General features: G+C 40.0%; 1 protein-coding gene across 7 annotated transcripts in view; it reads right to left on the bottom strand.

Annotated features, from left to right (window-relative positions):
• The window catches only part of prdm16 (PR domain containing 16), a 354,719-nt gene that overhangs the window by 114,892 nt on the left and 217,419 nt on the right, over positions 1-22,408 (bottom strand). The window lies entirely within an intron of this gene.

Genomic DNA, 22,408 nt, shown 5'->3' with positions numbered 1-22,408 from the left:
TTTGACGTCTTTTTAATGAATTTGCAGCAGGGTCAGCTGGGGCTGGATGCTAACATTATGACAGCGGTTCCCCGGCCCATTCTCCTTGAAGCCCCGCCTACGCACGCTGTACTCAGGCCGTGGTCCTGTATCAAAAATGGCCAATTAGCATTTATTTCCTATAAATACATTGAATCCCTCCCTCCCTCAGTCATAATTGATGATTTTTAACCATTTCTTATACTCAAATAATATCACTTATGACCTGACTCTCTGGGCCCCCCTTGCAGACCCTCAGGTTGGGAACCACAGCACTATATGAGATGACGCCCGCTCAGGTAATTGCCGTCGATAAGTTTGACAATGTTTTGCTTAGGGTGATGTGCCGTGGCCGATCTGATCTGTGTGAGGGCGAAGCATGATGACAATTATACTACGGCAGATGGAGTGTGGTAACTCCACTTTTGTATTAATTTATCCATGATATAGTGTTATAAAATATACAGACCAACACTAACCTCTTAACTCCCACCTGAACCGACAGGATCTTTTTCCTCACGTCATCAGATTTTTTCTCATCATTTTTTTGTTGGGTATTCAACTCATTTTTGTAACTTTTTTGGTCATTTTTGTCACATTTCTGTCCTTTTTTTGTCACATTTTTGACATTTTTTTGTCATTTTTTGTCACATTTCTGTCATTTTTTGGTCACATTTTTGTCATTTTTTCGTCATTTTTTGTTTATTTCTTGTGACATTTTTGTGACATTTTTGCCACTTTTTCATCAATTTTTCATCACTTTTTTGTCAATGTTTTCTCACTTTTTTGTCACATTTCCATCATTGTTTTCGTCTCAGTTTTGTTGCTTTTTTCACAGCTTTTTTCCAGAAGCTTTTGGACTGGGGTAAAGCCAAACTGAAGAAAATGTGCTTGGTACATGTTCCAGTTATGTGCTAATGTGTAGAATGAGCTCAGAATGAGCTCAGACCTGTTCACCACAACTGCCTCTAAAATCCTGCACTGTCACTCAAAAGGTTGATACTTTGGGTCAGAATTGCCGTCATGCACGAGCTTAATCCAAATCCATCCAACGTTCATGTACATTAAATCAATAACGATAGATAAAAAGACTAAAGTAAAGGTGTATTTTGAAAGAGACACAATACAAGAAGCATGTCATCTGCGCCATGCTGAGTCTGTCGGCTACTGCCATGTCAAAACTAGCAAACTAGCTTGTAGCTAGGCTATTTACATAACTTGGCTAGATACATAGCAGTACACGCAAACGTTTATTTTTCAAATCCACTATTAAAAAGCATGTATCCTAAACTATAACACGGTGGTTCTCATCTGGTTTCATGAAATATTTATGCATAAAGGTATAGAGGTATGCATAAAGGTCTAGAATCACAATTTGAGTCTATTAAAATGACGGTTATTGTTTTTATTTTATTTTATAAGGTTCTTTGGCTTATTTAATGCTTATTTATCACATTCAGAATCAGAATAGTTTTTATTGCCATAGTTTGAGAACAGGTTAAAAAATTTGGAATTTTTTTCAGTGAAGAAGGCTAAGAGGCTAGATGCAAGTGGGTCATTTTATGCTCACCACTGCCACCTCAGGTCTTACGCATAACTGCAGGTTCTATATTAAGCTTGTGCATGACAGCACTTCGGACCCGAAGTAACATCTTTTTCAGTGACAATGCAGGATTTTAGAGGCAGTTGTGGTGAATAGGTCTGGGCTCATTCCACACTTTAGGACAGTACTGGAACATGTAAGGGGAGGAAAATACTTAGTTTAAAACTTTTTGAACTCTGTATAGTCCCTTTAAACATAAAAACATATAACACAGAGTTTAGATTAAAAAATAAGCTATAAAACTTTTAACTACAATACTTGAGGTAAAGACAATATTTGACATTATATTTTACAATTCTAGTCCGTATTTGGGTCGCGGCTTGTCATCCCGGGGTGATTGTGAGCCCCGACGCCATACCAGCTGAGAACCACTGCGATAATAAAGACGTAATAACTTGCCATCTAATAGACTTTCTCAGCAATGACGCCATGCTTCTAACTCCCTCCGTATCTGCGCCCCATCGCTGTGTCTTATCACGGCCGGCCCATACCTCGCCCCCCTGCCTCCTGTGATTGTGTGCAAAGGCCCTCGACGCGGCGTGGACAAGCGGAGGAAGAGCTACTCGGCCTGTTTGTGACAATGGCAAGTGCCGCTAGTCCGCCGCGGAACATGGCACTCTGTTGTTGCAAGGGCTAAACAAATAAAGCCATTGAAGAGATTCCTGCGACTTGAGAGGGGCAGTCCGAGCTCGTTCCTTTACAAAACAATGAGCTGACATCTTAGACTCTCAATCAGCAGTTATCTTTCTGCGAGCGGACAGCTGTGGAAAACCCCTAACCAGAAGCAACGAGGTCAAAAACATCAAGGGAGCAAAACACTTAAGGGGATAATGGGCACGCTTGTCGAGTGGATTTATTGGAATATAGACGTTTTAAAAAGAAATTCAGTTAAATGTAATTACATTTTTAAAAAGTAATGCGTGCAACAGGGTCAAAAACATCAAGTGAGGAAAACACTCACGGGAATAATGGGCACACTTGTCAAGTGGATTTATTAGGTTATAGAAGTTTTTTAAAAGTAATTCAGTTAAATGTAATTACATTTTTTTTTAAGTAATACGTGTGCCAGGGTCAAAAACATCAAGTGTGGAAAATACCTATGGCGATAACAGCCATGCTTGTTGAGTGGATTTATTAAGTTATAGAAGTTTTAAAAAAGTAATTCAGATAAATGTAATTCATTAAAAGAGTAAAGTAATTTAATGCAATCAAATTAAAACACATCAAGTTAATTAAAACTAATCAAAGTAATTAATAACCAATAACAAAGAGACAGCTATAGGTGCACTGCGAATACACATACACAATATTCTGACCAAACTTTTTTTTTTTTTAAAGCTACAATAAAGAAAGCATATATCTGTTAGTGCCATGTTCTATGATTCGTTTAACAAGCAGGGGTCATCTGGGTCATCTCATCTAAACATGCACAGAGAAAGTGAAATAAGTCCTGCTAAATAACACATTCTTCATATATTTAAGTCAGAGAGTGTGACGCTGCAGCCCTATGGTGTCCAAAAAAATAAATAAATGACATGCTAAATATAATCTGGATTTTGCTAACACTACTGTTCATAGGTGCAGCTTGCAATCATCGCAAACGACCTCAGCCACTCGACTCGGGGTTAAGAGGGTTTCCCATGCTCGTGTGAAGGCAACACTCTCTCTTTTCTCTCCTTTCTTCTCAGCCTTTAACCGGAGTCAAGCTCTGGAAATGGCTGTGCAGGCGGACTCAATACACAGGTCAGGCACAGGATAACCCCCATATCCTGATTACTGACACACAGCGCCCTATAGGAACACAGCCGGCCAATAAAAACGCATTCAGTGTGCTGCTGCAATACATCAGGCAATGTAAATGTGTCATGATAAGTTAAGATGATAAGATTCACAGATTAATGTATTCATTAATAGGGCAATATGCCTTTTCAGCAAATTGTATCAAAGGAATAATATGCCTTTGTGAGTATCTAAGGCTAGATCTATTCTTGATAACATATTTGATAAAGTGTGAATTATTTCCCACTCTATTATATATTGATTTTTTTCTTCTTCTCTGATACCTGTATGCAACAAGCAAAATGTAGGGCATAGACATTGTTTGAAATCATTGACTTTGAACAAGGCTGGCTCAGATTGTGAATAGGAAAACAACTTTGAGGGGAACAGATAGTCAAGGGAGTAGTATTTTGCGCCACTACCACAATGTTTAGTAATGCCGTCTGCTTTGATCAGTTACTCTTCTTCGCAGAATCACTTGGACATGTTGCAAAATGGATTGGATTTTCAAAGACAGTGATCCATCACTGGACCCTCTCCAAGCTGTTCTCTATGCAAACTGTGTTTATCCCGGCACCATTGGTTTGTTAGCATGCCTAGCCACCAAGCAACACAGCCCTCGGTGATACACTCTTCTTTCCATAGACAATAAACAAAATTAAAAACGCAATAATGTGTAAAATATCAAAGCAGAAGAGCCAAAAATTATGCATGTTATGTCCACTTTAATATTTATGATAATAGCAAAAGGCTTCCCCCTTCCCCCGCTCCACAATAACGGATGATAGAAACATAATTTCAAACCATTCACATGGTTTGACAAATAAAAAATCTTGAATCTTGAATGAACCAAGAATGTAAGGTTGTAATCCCTACATTAAACAGAGTTAATGTAATAATTAAGATAACAATGAGACACATTTCCCCGTCATAATTGTAAAATACATACAAAAACAAGCTTAATTTCTTTTTTTCCCTCTTATTCAGTTTGTTTTGTAAAATATGAATACAGCAAAAATCATTACACGTTCAGCTCAAAACTCTCGGATTCATCATAGAAAACAGAATCAGAAAGAAACAAAATGAACCGGTGCTTTTTTCCATCCCTGCTGAAATGGCTGCTCTGTGCATGTCTATGAATATCACTATTATGATTACTATTGACCCACGGGCCATAAAGCACAGCAGGAGGTTCCAACACAATGTTCACAATGGTGTGGGCTGCACCAAAGGGCAGAGAAGCACACACATATGTGCCTTCTGGAGAGAGCTGGGTTTTTATTCGATTTATTTTGTGTATTAATCTGTGATAGAATTTGTTTTGGAATAACGTCAAGGCGTCAAGACAGATGCATCCAGTGCCAAAACATATGTTGTAATTTTGACAGAAAAGTAAATGGATTATCGCATTTGACAATTTTGGAAAACTGGATTTGGATGTGAAAGCTTTGGCACGCCTGGGTAGTGGGTAAGCAATGGAAAAATGTGACAATAGCAAAGCACTATGAGTTTTCCAAAACGATTTGACAATAGTAGCTAGCTTGTTTCCCTTTATTCAGTGATAATAAAAGTCCTATTTCATGTGTTATTCAAGGTTATACTCGTTTTTAGTTCAACTTAGATATCTTGATAGCTATTTCAATATCTGAATACCAAAAGCGTGGCAATGTTAGCGCTGAAATGGTCGCTCAGCAGACGTCAGTCTCGCCTCACAGCAGGAAGCAGACGTTTCCTCCGCACGCTCTTGTTTACCACCAAAAACATGTACAATAGAGATACAGTCGACTCCTCAAACCCCCGAATTGAACCCAATACTGTTCGACATTCGGCGCGATTTTGTCCCCATTACCTCTTCATTATCCCACACAAAGCCGACACAATGTCCCGTGAATGGACGGAAAGACAACATGTGTGTTAGACGGGGACAGATACTGGGCCCTTTGTATGCGCGTGCACTGGGGGGGACACTTTGATGAATGGCCAGTTTATAGAGCTGTCACACTGGGGATGTCTATGGGGAAATAGACCCCCCACCCCCCACAACCCCACGTCTGTGTGTGCGTGCATGTGTATACGTGTATGTGTGTGTGTTGGTGGTAGCGCGGGCCGGCCCATGCTCTGGTCATTTGATTGCAAAAGCTCGGCGTTGAAGTGCTATTAATCACGCTGATTGGATGGGGCAAATATGCTGCGTGATAGGGACCACTGAAATGGATTACCGGGAAGTGGGGGGGGTGGGGAGAGGGGAGAGGACAGGGGAATGGGCGAGTCAATGAAATATTATTTGTGGGTATGTTTTAGTAGGTATGATACAACCATGTCTTTTTGATGTCTGGGTGTGTCTGTGTGCTCTGGTTTTCCCTTATATACTGTACCTAAAACATGCACAACTGTTCACAAATCCTGCCTCTGCACTCTAAAAATGGCCACCTTAAATGAGAACTTAAAATGTGTTGAATGACGGTATTTTATGTTGAATTTGAGTAGGCTTGAGCTCATCTAAGATAACAGATGACAATGCAACAAGCTTAAATCCCACTTGAAGTCAGACAAATTAACTTTTACATTTAAAAATGTCTTTTTTTCACTTGAAATTATACAAAACATGTGCTTGTTCCATTGGCAATAATATGTTTTATCTTATCTTAGACTAGACCAAACTAAGTTAAACTTTAGATTTAAAATTAAAGTAAAATGATGTCATTTAAAATGATTTTTCTTTTCCTAGTGTGGCCATGGCACAATTGCTTTTATAGTTTACCGTGTACCCACACACAGGTGGAGATGGTGCAAACCTGGACTGGGAATAGAACCTAGGACATTCTTGCTGTGAGGTGAGAGGGTTATAGTTGTAGATAATTATAGTAGGGCGATAGTGATTCAGAGGACAGAACTTAATTCATTCAACCAGGAAAGTCGGATCAGAATCTCTTTTTCTTCCCTGTCCCTAAGCAAGACACTTATTGGCTCTGTATAAATGCTGGTTGTAGAGGCTCATGGCACAGATAGTCAGCCACGCTCCCATCAGTCCACCCCAGGGCAGCTGTGGGTACAACAGTAGCTTAGAGTGTAGGGCTTTGAGAAGCTTGTAAGCCATTATTATGTTTAAAGGCACACTACGTAACATTTTGGATGATACTGTTGCCATCTCGAAACATGCTCCTAATGACGAGCTCGACACAGAAAATGCTACTTTTGCAGCGGGTAATCAAAGAATGGATATGGATGGAGACCTAACCTCTTTAAATCTCATATTCGGCTGCCTTTAGTCAACATCTCCATGGAAACAAGCTGGAGACGTCCCACTCCCAATAAAGTTAGTTTTATATCGTCGTTTTTTGGTATTTTCCAACAATAGAAATATCTGCACCAACATAATATGCTTGCATCTTGTTGTATTTATTGGGTCAAATGTTACACAGTGTGGCTTTAATAAATCATTCACAGATTTAGCCCCACAACACAAATATAAAATCCACTGCCTTCCTAGCCACTCGGTCCACAGGACTCACATTCACATGAACCACTCCCGCACACTGGATCCGCCAGACTTGTATTCCGCCGTGGTTTATGGAGGTTGGGTCGGGGTCACACCAACATCACACGACAGTCTGCAAACACAACACTAGCTGCTGACACAGCCATTGGCCTGCTAATATCTCAGCGGCTCGACATACTCCTACACACCGCTCCCCGCGCACCTCCGGACTCCCCTGTTGCCCCACCGCCCCTCGATTTGCGCTCCGGCAATGCTCCGCGCAGCCACCTTTGAGTAATTGAGCTGTGCCACGGCAGCTTTGTAATCGCTGACGTGTCTTTATACATCGCCTTTGTGAGCGAACAATGGAGAGCCTGGGCTGAAGTTGGAGAGAGAGAGAGAGAAAGAGAAAGAGAGTCGACGTTTCATGCTTAATGACTTAAAAATAATGCACTTATGGAAAGGGTAAAAGCAATGCTGCCCCAAGAACATTTACGACATACTGTGAATGGCTCCCTCCAAACATATTACAAGATCTGGCAACCGTTCCTCAATTTTTTTTAAGTCTGATTTCAGAATATTGCCCATATCTCTTTATTTACTTTCTGTCTACCTATTATATCATGTATGTAACCATTTTATTTATTTTGTTGATGACGGTCATTAACAATATCACTTATGCTCAATTATTAGATGTGTCCCTTTTGTTTGTTCTTATTTGTGAGCACTGACTGCTGCTGTTTTATCGCTATTGTGTTCTTAAATTTAAAAGCAAAAAAAAGATTTGAATAATAATAAAGCAATGCCGCCCCAATTTCACTGCGTTCTAAAGCCAAGAGGAGTCCATTTATAATCTATGCATTTAAGCTCAAACAATATTGCTACTGCCAATTTTTTTACATTTCTGATATTGAATTTGATATATATTTGACTGAAAACAGCAAATTTAGGGAAATTAAGCCAAATATCAAAATACAATCTCCAAATTAACATCATTAAACCAGATTTTAAATATATTTTTAATTAATTGCATATATTTAAATTTTTATAAATGCTAATTACATTTTACGTTTTTTAGTTTGCACACCTTGAATGTTTCTAAGAGCTGAATGTAACGAGTAAATTTCTCCATTGTGAGATCAATAAAGACTATCTTATCTTAGTGGATGGTTGAGTGATTTTTGTGGGTCGATGCCTGAAAAGTTTGGGAATCCCTGGTCTTAACGACACTAATGTTTCACAAACAAGATCCAACCTGCAAAGAACATTACATTACCTACATCATGGGTTCCCAACTGATGGTGCGTCGCCAAACTGAAAGGATCATTGCTTTGCTTTTGCATGTTGCATAATGAAAAAATATTCCGTCACCAACTTTTACTCACACCTAACCCTGCTATCTTGGCAGGTAAGGACAGCTATCATGACAGCTAAAACGTATCAGTGTGATTTGGGTCACAGGCCATCGGGCCCATGTTTAATGGGTCACAGGCCTTACTATCGACCATTTGTATTGATAATGTTTTTGCGACTGTCAGCCCTACGATCCATGCAATTTTACTTCCGGAACCAGGGCCAGTTTAAAGGTAAGGTCCGGACTGTTGATACTTTTGACGATGGCCGCCGTTGCGCCGGATTTGGGGGTTTCCTTGAGATGGATGGTGGTATTAGCGGGGGGGGGTTGTTGGGAGTGCTCCGTCATGCGCGTCTTGTTTTAGGACAGGGGACATGGTGTGTGAACTACCAAATTGTGCCTTTAATAGCGTCATTCTTCTTCTCTCATTATCTCCGTAACAGGCTCCCCGGAGATGGGCCCCAAAAGAGGCAGAGATGGACGCGCAGTTTAAAGAAGGGACACACACAGGGGCCAGACAGATTTCGGTCAATGTGGAAGCAATTAGGCGGCGGGCACACGAAAAGCTTTATCATGTTTAAAAAGCTACAGTCATGCTAGGTGTCTATAAAAGATCTGTAGCTTATTTAACAGTGTTTTAAAAGCAATCTGATTTGGTACTCCTTGAACTGTTCGCATGTTCTCTTTCGACAAATTTGTTTTTCTTCTATACTACTGGACAGGCAATGCGGGAAAGATCTTTTCCTATTTCCACAGATCATGAATGGGATTTGCCAGACCGGTTTGCCAGCATTTAAAAAATGAATCCAAACCACTCCAACCCCAGGCCGTTTGAGGAGGAAGAGCCACAGAGTTCATATTTAACTCAGTGTTTACCTGTTCCCTGTTTCGTGTTCTGTGAGAAAAAGCAGTGTTTTGCTAAATGATTAGCAAAACAAAGCTAGCTCATTGATAACAACCGTTTCCGGTTTTGGCACAGACTTTGAGAATAAAAACGATTCACTTCTTTATGGGGCCGGGACAAAATATCGGATCGCAATACTTTTTGCTGCAACATCGAGTATCAATACTTTATAAAGCATAGCAATACTTTCAGTACTTGTGTTAGGAGGCATATAAAAATGCACTCCTTTGTTTTCCAGTAACAGCACTTTTCAATCTTAACTTCAATAAATGTCAAATGTCATTTGGTTTATAAACTTTGGACACATGACTGTTTTTTTCTTCACACATTTTTAAGTAAACATATTACTTATCATAATTACTTACTGTACTGTGATATGCCCTAAATGTCTTGTTGGGAAACATTTAGAACTCATTTATCGCTAGTTAAATCCATTGCAAAAAGTTGTTGAAAAGCAAGAAGTGGTTCTCGCTCTGTAGACCCACTTGAAATGCAAACTTGCAGGGGGCGCCCCACCCTAAACAAACTGGTCTCAAGTGGCCTGTCCCATTCCACTCCGATAGAAAGACGACTTACTGCTACTAGTACTATTGCTACAAGTTGATACATCAGCTAAATATTGCTCAAACTACTTAAGTTGCATTCCCCAGTTTACATCTACTAAAACCACTCCGACTAATTCTCCAGCCAGTCCACCAATGACAAATACTAGCATATTCCTCCTCTTCTTACTACTACTACTACTAAATCTACTAATACGACTTTTATAAACTAGTAACATTACTGCTGACAGATCAGTAAATGATCACGCCAATGTTAGCTCTTTCTTGTCTGAAGTAAAACACGCACATCAGAAATAGCAACTTTCCAAAACAAAAACAATACAAAATGGCGAGCCTCGATTTGCATCTTTTCCCCGCTACTTTCCATAATCTCACAAACACTGCGCTGCTAATCAAAGTCAAGCTGCACAGCCTGACCACTGCACTCGCGTCAATCACCCGCGTGAAAAACATCGTCTGATTGTCGCAAAGTGGTCTTGGCGCATGTAAGAGCATCCCCGGGTTTACCGCCACCCAATCAGCGGCACATAAAAAAAAAAGAATAATAATAATAACAATACTTCTTTGCCTTTCAGCCGTCATTTTCTTGTCTGTCTTCCTCTTGTTATTAGACGCGTCCCCTGCCTTTAACCCCGTGGGCAGGTGCTACTGTAATTAGCCCTTTATTCGACTATCAAAAGTCAGGAGTTGATTATTAAGACGGCCACAAAGCTTTCGCCAGAGCCACTTTCCACCTCGCGCGCCCCAGAACCCGTAATTTCCAAAGCTTCTTACTCCCGCTGTGGCGCTTTTGAGCCCTGTGCCGCAGCCGCTTCCGACCGCTGCTAAGAGCCTGTTGCTGGCAGTAATCAAAACTGATAATCTTACGGCACAGAGAGAGAGAGAGAGGGAGGGAGAGAGAGAAAGGGGGGAGTGAGGGAGGGGAGAAAGAAAGAGAGCTAAAGAAAGAAAGAAATGGTCGGGGGGCTTTGGAGTTCAAACGCAAGCAGGGTGCCGTCCATCACAACAGTGTTACCGCGCCGCACGGTACTAATATTTCTACCACGACCGCTGCTACTTCAACTAGTCGGGCTCAAACATTCCGATCAATCCTCCAAAACTACTCCTACTATTGCTCTATCGTTGCGTTACTACTTGTACTTACTCCTCTTGCTACTTTTACTCTGAAGGGACACCCTCCTAGTTGTATTTCGAAATTGTTTCTAACAGTACTACTTCTGCCACTGCTGTTGTTGCTCAGAACAACTACTCCTAGTACAAGTATTTCTATGACTAAACTATGGCACAGGTACTACGATTACTCTTAAGGGATACTCTATCCAGAGGCCTTTCTTCTACTATTCTTCACATTAATATAAATACTTGCAGTGCTACGTCTGCGCTGAATGGATGCTCCAACACATACTTAATAAAAAAGATAGTTAGTATTACAAATTAATCAAATTAATATTTCACCTTATTTTGAGTACATTTTGACTTGCCAAGTCACAATATCTGCCAGTACAATAGGTATTTTTGCACTCAAAATAAGAGAACACGCCTTATTCCAAGTACTTTGAGTCATTTAATAAGTGCAGTGAGATGTTTTTTTTTTAATTTAAATGCAAAAACACTTATTCCAGTTCCATTTTTTTCCCACTTATCTACTCAAATATATTAATTTCAAGAAATATTTGACCTATTTCAAGATTACTATTTGGTTGTGATGTATTCCTTCTTATGCTACAAGAACTATTTCATTATACGCTACGACTACCATTACTTCGAACGGATGCTGTTACTACAATTACTATTTTTTAATTACTGCTACTACTGCAGCTCTTAATGACCGCTACAAATAGACTTCAAGCATATCTCCTCCTATTCCTTATGCTCCTACCACTACTACTACTACGCACATTTCCACAGTTTTCATTCTATGCTATTAATTCAACATCCACTGCTGCTACTCAGAAGTTACACTCCTACAAAGAAGTACTCCTACTACTACTTTTATGGCTTGTACTTTGATTGCTGCTTGTAATTAAAACTGATAATCTTACCGGAGAGAAAAGGAGCCAGAGAGAGAGAGAGTGGAGTGGGCGGAGGAAAGAAAGAAAGAAAGAAAGAAAGAAAGAGGGCTAAAGAAAGAACTGGTTGGGGGCTTTGGAGAGCGAAGTCAAGCGGGGAGCCTTCCATTAGAAGAGTGCAACGGGCGCGGAGGGGGCGAGTGACCAGCGAGGGTTCGAAAATGCTGCCTTCTTAAAGCAAGTGAATGGCATCTCTTTAGTGATTAAGAGCGGGATTAATGGGCACCCCTGCCTCGTGCCCTAAGTCCATTTTATTGCTAATTCATTACGCTGTTATTTCAGACATACTTGACAGGAGGCACCTGCTAAGAAGTCATGTTAGTCGGGCAGGTATGGCCATTAGCCGCCGATCTTAAATCAAGGGCGCACAATGGCGCGGGCAGGGTGCAAGGAACGGGCAGCCGGGTTGTAAGAAGATAACGGCGTGCAGAGTTATCCCCGGCGACAAGGAAAATCTGCTTGAAATAATAATCAGGACGCGGGACCCACTGTGAAACCGAATGAATGCGTGTTTTTTCTTTTTTTCCCCCTCATCATTGTGAAAGACTTAAGTCGCTGATCAGCTTTTGTGCTTTTGTGCTCCGCGGCCATAATCCTGTACAGTGAGGGCAAAAAAATTCATCCAACAGGTGCATTAAGGCGAAGCAGGTGATCATTTTTCATCAATGAGTGTTGCACTGATCAAAATGACAGTTAATTAGGAAATGTGAATTATAATCAGCAAAAGATTCTCGTAAGAAGCATACAATACTAACTATTTATAACACACTTTAACCCCTTAACTCCCACCTGAACCGAGCACTTTTTCTCCAGCTTTACCCCAATCTAAAAGCTTCTGGAAAAAAGGTGTGAAAATAGCAACAAAACTGAGACGAAAACAAGGATGAAAATGTGAAAAAAGTGAGAAAAAACTGACGAAAAAGTGACAATGAATGGACATAAATTTGACAAAAAAAGTGAGAAACATTTGACGAAAAATGGAGGAAAAAATGGACAAAAAAGTGATAAGAATTTGACGAAAAAATGCGAATAATTCGACGAAAAAGTGACAAAAAAAATGGACAAAATAAAAGCGAAAAATTTGACGAAAAAGTGACAAAAAAGTCATGAAAATTTGACAAAAATGAGATGACTGCCCAACAAAAAAAAGTGATGAAAAAAAATCTGATAATGTGAGGAAAAAGATCAATTTAGTTTTGTTGGTCTTAGCTTTCAAACGAGGTGTTACACTGGCCTACAGGATTTGGGTAAAGCTGAACTGGAGAAAATGCTCTCTGTTCAGGCGGGAGTTAAGAGGTTAAACAGTTTACAGTTGCCCAAACGTGTAAATGTATTTTTATTATCATTACGCTGGACAAAAATGTAAGTATTTCTGGCAGATACATTATTTGGAAGTGTTTAGTTGTGCAGGAGTTTTCCAAAGGTGCTCAAGTCGTCATCCGTACCAGGTTGTTTTAGTGTTGAGGATGCCTCGCACCTCAAGATGGCATAACAGCAAACGGTTTTCTTTTCTTATAAATATTGACCCTGACATACAAATTGTGATATAAAAATATGTATTATACTGTATTCTAAAAAGTCATCAACTTCTTTAACAGGCTCTTTGTATCAACAACTTTGCACCGACTCTGCTCATTAACTGTATTTTACCCTAGCTTTGCCTGGGACTCAATAGCATAGGGGTTTCCAAAGTGGGTTTTGGGACCCAATTTAAACTTTTGCTAAACATTACTGATAGAAATATGAGGGGAAAAAAAGGATTGCAAGTTTTCTGCTGTTTTATGTTTTCATATAAAAACAAGACATTTTATGCATAAACATGGCCCAAATTACCTATATTTTATAATAGATACACCCAGGTTTTTGTTGACATATTAGTAACCAAGATTTTTTTCAGAGATTTTAGATAAACTAATCATAAGTGATAAAAATCTCTTGAAAGAATATTGCGTTGTTTATTTGTTAGGGACAGTGCATGCTAATGAACCCATGCGCACTCTCAAACCCACTGTCATTCATCCTGGCCTGTTCTACATGTTGTTGTTTTTTTACAGTTGTTTGTTTACAGTGGTAGGTCTGTGAATTCAAGACAATCAAAACTAATTTACTACAATCAACAATTATTCTTTTGCAATCTGGTGGCTCCGCATGACCATGTTTGGTTTCGGATCTCACTGTCATCAAAGCTGAGATCTGATGCTTTCTCTGCTGTGTTGGTAAATCCTCTTGTGTTTTTTCTTTTTAACATCTGTCTCTAGCGTGTACATTTCACAACAGCATCCAAAAGCAACCGTCGCCTGAATCAAGACGTCTTTCGGGTGCCGTTTCTCGATATTTCATGTGCGAACGACCTGCCCAAATGTCACTTGAAGACGCATAGGACTCGGCACAGCAGCCTATCTCCATTCACTGAACAAATCCATTAACATCTAAATACATATTGGACTAGATATGCTCGGCGTTATGAATAAATCCTATCAAACACATGGCGCTGTATTCCCCAAGGTGAGATAAGGGCCAAATAATCTGTTCGACTGCCTGGTTAATGTAGTGGATAATCCTCCCAGGGGACTCTATCATATTATAGAGCGGTATGAGCGCGGTGCGAGCGAAATGCCACGAGAACAATGTATTCCCAAGGTGCGCGGACACGGCGGATGGTATTAGTGACGCCGGACGAGGACACATAAGCATATTTAGATTGTTTTTTTGTTTTTTTTTGTTAAAGCTTCTGTTTGGAGCGTTCCAGGTTATCTGTACGACACAAGGGCAATTGAAAACTAATGGGCATGTCTTAAAACTCATGGCATTATCAGCCCTTTAATCTATTTTTTTTTTCTAAAGTGTACTGTATTCTTAGGATAGTTTGTGAACTGCACCAGAATCAAAAAGCATTCAATTGGATTTGAACTGTCATTTAATCTAAATGTATAAAAAGTATAATGACATTGATCAGCTCTTTTTACTGCACAGTTTGGGGGAAAAACAATAATGCACATATTTTTGCATTGTTGTATCATTGTGGATTTGAATATTGAAATCCCCCCTCATTCCACTGTTTGATAGAATATACCTATATAATATAATCTCTATAAACCTGGTTATATTGTTTGCAATGACTTTATTGTCTGTTGGGTTTGTCTAGTTTCGTTTACTTGGTCATGAATAATACATGTTAACCTCTTAACTCCCGCCGTCATCAGATTTTTTTTCCATCATATTTTTGTTGGGTATTCAACTCATTTTTGTAACTTTTTTGTAATTTTTTTGTAATTTTTTGTCAATTTTTTGTAATTTTTTTGTCAATTTTTTATCACATTTTTGTCATTTTTTTGTCATTTTTTAATCCAATTTTTAACATTTTTTTGTCATTTTTTGGTCATTTTTTGTCACATTTTTGTCACATTTTTGTCATTTTTTGCCAATTTTTGGTCAATGTTTTCTCACTTGTTTTCGTCTCAGTTTTGTTGCTATTTTCAGCTTTTTTCCAGAAGCTTTTGGACTGGGGTAAAGCCAAACTGGAGAAAATGTGCTTGGTTCAGGTGGGAGTTAAGGGGTTAATGAACACACACGAGACTCACGCATGTAAACACAACACCACAGACAGCAGCCATGTTTGAAGCGGTAAGCACCCAGAAACCGGAGCACCCGCAGGAGACCTACAAGGAGAATGTGTAAACTCTATTAAAAAAAGGCTCCACCAGGTCTCAGGATCAAACCGGAGACCTTCTTGCTGCGAGATAAGAGTGCTCTAACTGCAGTGCACTGTAAAATATAAGCTATTGTCTCAAACAAAAACAGGAAGTTCCAAAGGCTCCTTAGAAATCTTACATTAAATCAGTTATAATACGAGAACTTAAATTCAGTTAACCTCTTTTAGTTCATGAGCTGTTTTTAATCCAGTACAGTCTTGTCTGTAACCTATTTAAACAACTGAGGATGAAACAATTTAATGTATAGACTTAGTAAAAGTAGTTGTATCAAGGGCTATAAATATGTTGCCATTCATCATATAAAGATCACTTAAGTCAATTGAAAACAGTTGATATTCAAAACACTTAAGACTCAAAACAGTTGAGTTCTATGAATGAAGAATGAAATTTTGTCAATTGCTGCAGGTAGTTGATATAAATTATGTTTTTTGTCAACCTAATAATCCAAGTGAACTGAATTCTCTAAAAAAGGTGAATTAAAGTTCTCGTAATGTAATTGATTGAATGTAAGATTTCTCGGCAGCCATTGGGACTATTTTTTGTGCGTCGAAACAATAAGTTGACTTTTTACAGTGCAGTGGCACAGTGGTTAGAGCAGTCTGATTTCTGAATTAAAGCGCTCATATTGGGACGATTTATGGCTGACAGTTTGTTGAATCAACAGCTTCAAAACAACTACAATGTAAACTTGTAATTGATTGAACTTCAGATTTCGTGGACTTATCTTTGTGAGTTGAAACAAACGTTTATATTTTACAGTGGATAGAGACACTGCATACGTGTCAGGCCTTGCTCAGACTATTCGCAAGTATTTCCACTAAATTCTTGAATCTATATTTACTTGAATCATTATTTGGTTCATTCATTTTCATCCTTCAAATGATTTTTGAAAGGACACTCGCTGTTCCGTGAGTAAACACTCCGGCTCCTCTCGCGGCGGGCCCCTTCTCGCCGCCTGCTCCGGCTCGGGAGGACAGTGCGGCGCGGCAAATGAGATCATTAACCAGGACGGCTAATTGAGTAAACACGCATCGCGCTCGTCACCCTTAATTAAGTCATTACGGGGAAGAGCAGCCCCCCCGTGCGGCCAACGCGCTAATTCGACAAAACACGAGCGCGGCGCGAGCGAGAGGCCAAGCAGGGCCGACACGCGACACGGAGAATTATCTGCGAGGAGACAAACAATGATTAGAACAAAGTGGGGGAGGGGGGGGGATCAGCGGCGAGGGCGGCGGAGCGGGAGCATCCCCAGAGACGAGGGAGTAAACAGGCTGCGTAATCCTGTTAAAGTCGGTTAAAGGTTGGATGTTGTGTGTGTTTTTAAAAGGTAGTATTTGCAGGATGCGCTCTGGGGGAACGAAACACTGCAGGTGCATAGGGGAAAGAAATACATTTGGAGATATAGCTTATGGGTTGATGACGGTTTTCTGTCATGTAATGTTTTAACCCTAGAACAATATTGCCAGGTGTTTTTCACCCGAGCAAATACATTCATGTGATTTTCAGTATGATGGTTTGTCTGAGTGTCCTGGGTCTCTGGGCTTCAGCCAGGGGCGTGACTGGCCATACGTCCATTCTGGAAGAGCACAGAAGGGCCACTGGCTCTAGGGCCACCGGTCCCGCCTCAACCGAGCTTTACCCAAATCTAAAAGCTAAAAAGAAAAGCATCAAAATAGCGAGAAAAAGAGGATGAAAAGTCAACAAAAACATGAGGAAAAACACAGACAAAAAAACCTACAAAATAATTTTAAAAACAACAAAAATATGACATATAAAAAGTTTCCATCACTTTTGTAGGTCTTAGCTTTCAAATGAGGCGTTACATTGTTGATCCTCAGTCGGGAAGCTTTTAGATTTGGGTAAAGCCCAGTATAAAAAAAAACATGAATCTAAAAGGAATTCCATGGAGTATGGTGTACCACAAGGTTCAATTTTGGGACCATTATTATTTATTATTTATATTAATGATTTTGCTTCTGTTTCTACGATCACCTTTCCAGTTCTTTTTGCTGATGATACCAATCAAAAAAATAAAAATAAAAAGCCGAACTGGGGAAAATGCACTCGTTATTGTTAAGGCGGGTGGTTAGAGGTTAAAATATGTATTTGTGGAAGTGCACAATTACGCTAATTTGAGTCCAGGGCTGTTTTTCAGTCCCAGTCCGCCCCTGGCTTCAGCTTTGTCTTTGACATATTTGATGGCCTGGGTGTTTTCCTAATCCAAAACACACTTCTTCCTACAGGCACATGTTCGGGTGATTTTCGCCCAGCGATCGTGTTAGAAGGTAGGGTAGGGTTAATGTATTTAATCAGACAATCTTGCCCCCTTTCAAGGTTGGCATTCAGGGCTGCATTTACTTTGCGACTTCAACTACAGCTTTGCTCCAGTCGCAGAGTTCGGCGTCTCTGGCCTCACAGCAAGTGAGCAACGCATTGTTATTTTAGTCAGCTGGTCATTCATGCCCATTCAAAATATGACATATTTAGTTTCTCTCTCTCCTGTGGCTGTTTGTGCCAAGGACACTGAGCCTTCACCAGAGAAGTCTCACATATCCCAGGAATGTTGGACCACAAACCAAGCTTCCATCTTCATTGCTTTATTTTTCATTTTGGAGCATTTTTATCTGGTCCTCTCTTGATGCTTTTCTTTCATTTGATTAGACATGACACAGTTTAATATAAAAGAACACGACTCAAATGTGTCATGTATTGTCACGTTTTGATGGATTTTGATGAAGTACTTTTTATCGGGTGCATTATCTCGGGTAAAAATCACCCTGCGGTAGTGATCGTGTTTTGAATTTGAGCGACAGTTTTCTAGGGTGAAAATGAAATGGGCAATATTTCCAGGGAGGAAATCTAAATAATGGATAGAGCCATGTTTAAATGTTTGCTTTTGTTGATAGATAATTGACTTGTAAGTTAAAAATTCTGTATCGTCTTTTTGTGAGGGAAGAATATAGAATAAATAAAATATCACGATTGACGACCAAAGCTCAAACTTGTACTTTAAACAGTTAACTGGAGCAAGAGGGCGACCGAGGTGAACCTGCTGAAGACATGGGGGTCGGTGGGGGGGGGGTAAGGGTTTTAGGCTGTGGTAAGACGTTCTCTTGGCGGGACAGTGCCAGGCCGCGCTGTGGGGAGACGAGACTGGGCCTCCATGGCGCACTAATGCCCTGTAATGAAGATTAAGGCCCAGTCAAAGAGAGCACTGTTCAGAGGGAGTTACGGGCTGGAGGGACTCCGAGGAGCCCGGACAGGAAGTGAGGACGTAGAGCTCCAACACTCTGGCTAACAAACCTACAAAAAGAGTGCCCTGAAGTTTGGGTGATCAGCTGGAATATGCAAACGGAAGTCAGTTATCTTCTTGACTTCTTAGCTCCCGCTCTAACCAAGTGCATTTGCTGTGGTTCAGTTTTACCCAAATATACTAAAGGGTTACAGCCTATAGGCCAGTGTAAGGCCTCATTTGAAAGCTTTTTTGTTGTGTTTTCGTCACACATTTTTGTCACTTTTCTGTTGCTCTTTTGTGCCGCTTTTGTCACTCGTTCGCCACATTTAGTCACTTTTTCATCAGTTTTTTTTGGTCACGTTTTTGTCACTCTTTTGTTGCTTTATTGTCACTTTTTGATCACATTTCGTCACTTTTTCATCTATTTTTTTGGGTCACTTTTTCGTCACATTTTGTCACTTTTTCATTGTTTTTTTGGGTCACGTTTTTGTCACCCATGTCGCATTTTTGTCACACATTTTTGTCACTTTTCTGTTGCTCTTTTGTGGCTTTTTTGTCACTTTTTGATCACACTTCGTCACTTTTTCATCTATTTTTTTGGGTCATGTTTTTGTCACTCTTTTGTTGCTCTTTTGTGGCTTTATTGTCACTTTTTGATCACACTTCGTCACTTTTTCATCTATTTTTTTGGGTCACTTTTTCGTCACATTTTGTCACTTTTTCATCGTTTTTTTTTGTCACGTTTTTGTCACTCTTGTCGCATTTTCGTCACACATTTTTGTCACTCTTTTGTTGCTCTTTTGTGGCTTTTTTGTCACTTTTTGATCACACTTCGTCACTTTTTCATCTATTTTTTTGGGTCACGTTTTTGTCACTCTTTTGTTGCTCTTTTGTGGCTTTATTGTCACTTTTTGATCACATTTCGTCACTTTTTCATCTATTTTTTTGAGTCACTTTTTCGTCACATTTTATCACTTTTTCATTGTTCTTTTTGGGTCACGTTTTTGTCACCCTTGTTGCATTTTCGTCACACATTTTTTGTCTCTTTTCTGTTGCTCTTTTGTGGCTTTTTTGTCACTTTTTGATCACATTTTTGTCACTTTTTGATCACATTTCGTCACTTTTTCATCTATTTTTTTGGGTCACTTTTTCGTTACATTTTGTCACTTTTTCATCGTTTTTTTTGTCACGTTTTTGTCACCCTTGTCGCATTTTCATCACACATTTTTCTGTTGCTCTTTTGTGGCTTTTTTGTCACTTTTTCATTTCTTTTACATTGTGTTTTTGTCTCTTTTTCATTTATTTTGTTTTTTCAGGTTTATGTCACTTTTTTCAATAAGTTTTTAGACTTGAGTAAAGCCAAACTCTAGAAAATGTGCTCATGTCAGGCGGGGATTAATAATATCTTCAATTATGGAAATTCACTTTCTTTCCACTTTAAATGATTTGGATTGAAACATTTATTCTGTGTGTGTATTTTTTCCGGCCTTATTAAGTGGAGTTTTATGTTTTCATAGAACCGCTCTTAATAGTGTTCCTAAATGCTTTTTAATTCATGTAATCATTAATGTTGACTGACTGGCACCGTGCTTAACAGAAGGGAGCATATTAGCATGTAAAGAACTTTTTTGGGGGGTTTGCTCTCTTCAAGTATTCGCTTTTATCAGGAGGAAAAAAGGGTCTAATCTACACAATACAGGGCTTTAAAAGTTCACTTTTCTCTGTAGAAGAAAGTACAGACTACACTTCCTGGATTTAACCAGAGCTAAATGTTGTTAGTGCTGCAGCGTGGAGTCCGCAGTGTTTACAAGATGCAGGCTAACTAGTAGCAAGCTAGCGGCTAGCGGCGATTCTTGAGCCGTTTTATGCCCAATGGCTTCATTTTTATCATAATGAAAATAAAAACTAAATGAATACAGCACAGGCTTTGAGCAACTTTTGGACATGGACTGTTCTATGACACACAGTGCAATAAAAATCAAAAATCAAATGGCATCTGTTCAATTCTGATATAACGTCTCTTAAAAGTGAAGCCTACATTACTCAAGGAAATGTAAATGAGTAAATGAATCAATTACTAACCAATCTGCTGTGAGTATGTTGAAGAAAATGCCTCAAATCAAAGTACTAAAAGTAACGGTTTCAGAAAAAGTGGTATCAGTGCATCCCTGTACACAAAATCTGTGTCTAATCATTATACAAATTTTGTCACTTAAAATATAGGCCATTTGTCCATTATTAAAGCGTACAATGTCTTATTTTTATAGGAAAAAAATAAAATGACAGTAAACTTGCAGTATGTTTTTTCCTCATATTTATGTCAGTAATGTACAGCAAAGGTTTGAAGTCGATATCTCTAAATTTGTCTTTCTTTTACTTGCAGACGCTAAACAGACATTCTGGACCGGCTTCATCTCAAACCCTCCCCTTGCAGCATCGTCCCACCGAACCCAAAACCAGGCCCTGGCAGAATTGTCCACTTTAAAATAGAACTTACAGACACTACACTTTCCAGTCCTCCACTCAAGAATTGAATTTGAAGGATTTTTTTTTTGGACATTTAGTTCCTTGGAAAAGGAAAAAAGAAAGAGTTTGCAATCGCCATGGCGACAAAATCATGCACATCGATCACAACCGCTTTGAAAACGAGTTCATTTCTAAAAAATCCCCGCAGCACTAAGCCTCGAATCAAATAACAACAGAACAAAGTGATTGTCTCCATAATTACTAAGTCCCCCCCCTTAGATTGTTTGACCGTTTTTTGCCATCGACGTCTCACAATGTGCTTTTTTTTCCGATTCACCTGCAGCGTCGGGAAAAAAAAGAAAACCAACCGGAGCGATATCTGCCGGTGTGTTTAAGGCTCGCGCCGACGACCGCCCGAAGAACAAAGGCGAGGCGCTCCTCCCCGCCATCCCTGGACGGCGGCCGTTTTTCTCACGCACAGATGAACTTGTCATCGAGAGATATACATGTGACGGCCCGGACCACACAGAGCCGCCGGGGGGAGGGCGGGTTGGCGTCTCCGTGGAAACGCCACGCAGGTCAGCGGCGTTATTATGGGCTGGCGTTTGACCGCTGGCTCCCTGCGCTCAGCCTGTCTTGCGTAATGGGAGTTGCTGCGGACTGACGGACAGGGCTGGGGCGCGATTTAGGAAGAAAAGAGTTAAACTGTGAGGGTGGAGTGTGGATTTTCTTGAAGTTTTAGACGACTTCCATGTTTCATTTCATCATGTGGAGCAGAGGACACGCTTCCCGTTCGGTGGATGTGACAAAAACACTTTAATTCTTTAAGAATATCGAATTGAACCGGCTAGGATGTGTATTTCGTTATCTGGCTGCAGAAGACCTGAAAGCTGAAGGATTTCTGGTTGCATATCGGTGTGAGAAATGTGTGTAGGCCTTTGCTGACGCACCTCTGTTGTCACGGCGATGAGAGGACAGAGTGGACAGGCGCTGGGACAGGAATTCACGTGGGACGGGACACGCAGGGGAGAGGGAGCGCGAGGCACGAGGTGATGGGCCACTTTCTCATCACACTCCCCCTCGCTTTCTCGCTTATCTTTGTGCCCGCTGTCTCTCTCTGTCTTGGCCAAACAACAAACAAAACTTATTGGCGCTTATTATGAAAGACGTTTTGATTTCTTGCCTCGTCATAGTTTTACAAGCATGATAGCTGGTTACTCTGGGGA

This window comes from Gobius niger, assembly GCF_951799975.1.
Source record: "Gobius niger genome assembly, chromosome: 6".
In the NCBI taxonomy this organism is placed as follows: domain Eukaryota; kingdom Metazoa; phylum Chordata; class Actinopteri; order Gobiiformes; family Gobiidae; genus Gobius; species Gobius niger.
Note: the sequence above shows the minus strand (reverse complement) of the source record. Positions and strands in the feature narration are given on the sequence as shown.